The sequence below is a fragment of the Piliocolobus tephrosceles genome, chromosome 14 (assembly GCF_002776525.5).
Source record: "Piliocolobus tephrosceles isolate RC106 chromosome 14, ASM277652v3, whole genome shotgun sequence".
NCBI lineage: Eukaryota > Metazoa > Chordata > Mammalia > Primates > Cercopithecidae > Piliocolobus > Piliocolobus tephrosceles.
Window position 1 is genome coordinate 60,769,334 of NC_045447.1, and position 1,357 is coordinate 60,770,690.

Here is a 1,357-nt window from a genome sequence, read left to right on the forward strand (position 1 = left end):
TTGGGTGTATGGTCCATTTTGATTTTATTTATTTGGGGTTTTTTTTGTTGTTGTTTGTTTGTTTTTTGAGATGGAGTCTTGCTCTGTCGCCCAGGCTGGAGTGCAGTGGTATGATCTTGGCTCACTGCCAGCTCCACCTCCCAGGTTCACACCATTCTCCTGCCTCAGCCTCCCGAGTAGCTGGGACTACAGGCGCCCACCACCATGCCCAGCTAATTTTTTGTATTTTTAGTAGAGACAGGGTTTCACCGCATCAGCCAGGATGGTCTCAATCTCCTGACCTTGTGATCTGCCCACCTCGGCCTCCCAAAGTGCTGGGATTACAGGCATGAGTCACCGCACCCAGCCAATTTTGAGGTTTTTTTTTTTTTAGATAGGGTCTTGCTCAATTGCCCAGGCTTCAGTGCAATGGCACAATCATGGCAGTTGGCTCACTGCAACTTCCAAACTCTTAGGCTCAAGCAATCCTCCTGTCTCAGCCTCTGAATAGCTAGGACTACAGATGCTTGCCACCACACATGGCTAATTTTTTTTTTTTTTTTTTTTTTTTTTTGAGACGGAGTCTCGCTCTATCGCCCAGGCTGAAGTGCAGTGGCCGGATCTCAGCTCACTGCAAGCTCTGCCTCCTGGGTTCACGCCATTCTCCTGCCTCAGCCTCCTGAGTAGCTGGGACTACAGGCGCCCGCCACCTCGCCCGGCTAGTTTTTTGTATTTTTTAGTAGAGACGGGGTTTCACCGGGTTAGCCAGGATGGTCTCGATCTCCTGACCTCGTGATCCGCCCGTCTCAGCCTCCCAAAGTGCTGGGATTACAGGCTTGAGCCACCGCGCCCGGCAAATTTTTAAATTTCTTTAAGAGACATGTCTTTTTTGTATGTGTGGGTGTGAAAGGGTCTTGCTCTATTGCCCAGGCTGGAGTCCAGTGGCACGATCAGCTTGCTGGACTCAAGTGATCCTTTCATCTTAGCCTCCTGAGTAGCTGAAACTACAGACACACACCATCATGCCCAGGTAATTTTTTAAATTTTTAGTAGGGACGAAGTCTCACTATATTGTTCAGGCTGGTTTTGAACTCCTGGGCTCAAGTGATCCTCCCACCTAAGCCTCTGAAAGTGCTAGGATTACAGGACAAAGCCACTGTGCCTAGCCTGGAGTTAATTTTTGTATATGAAGTGAGCTAGGGTTCTAACTTCATTTTTTTTTTCACCTGACATCCATTTGTTTCAGCATTATTTGTTGAAAAGGTAGTTTATTTGGGTCAAGTTTGAGGACTGCAACCTGGGACCTTTGATTAACTTGCCCTGAATATATGCTCTGATCAGCAGCGTTACAAGTGAATTTTTAAAGAAAAAAAAAAAG